Genomic DNA, 236 nt, shown 5'->3' with positions numbered 1-236 from the left:
CATCCCCGGCCTCATCTGCTCCTCAATGGGGCTGTCCCCGGGCAACTCAGGGATGGCCTCTGTCTCATCAGCACCTACACATGGAGACAGGGGGTGAGGAGCAGCCACCCAGGGCAGGACACAGCCCCCACGACCCCCTGGCACATCAAACCGCACCTCCCAGCTCCTCACTGCGTCCCTCAGGGCTCCCCACACGCTGCTGCCGCGTCTGCCGGTTGTGTGCAAAGTCTTGTAGC

Source organism: Mesitornis unicolor, unplaced genomic scaffold (genome assembly GCF_000695765.1).
Source record: "Mesitornis unicolor isolate BGI_N332 unplaced genomic scaffold, ASM69576v1 scaffold39720, whole genome shotgun sequence".
In the NCBI taxonomy this organism is placed as follows: domain Eukaryota; kingdom Metazoa; phylum Chordata; class Aves; order Mesitornithiformes; family Mesitornithidae; genus Mesitornis; species Mesitornis unicolor.
Note: the sequence above shows the minus strand (reverse complement) of the source record.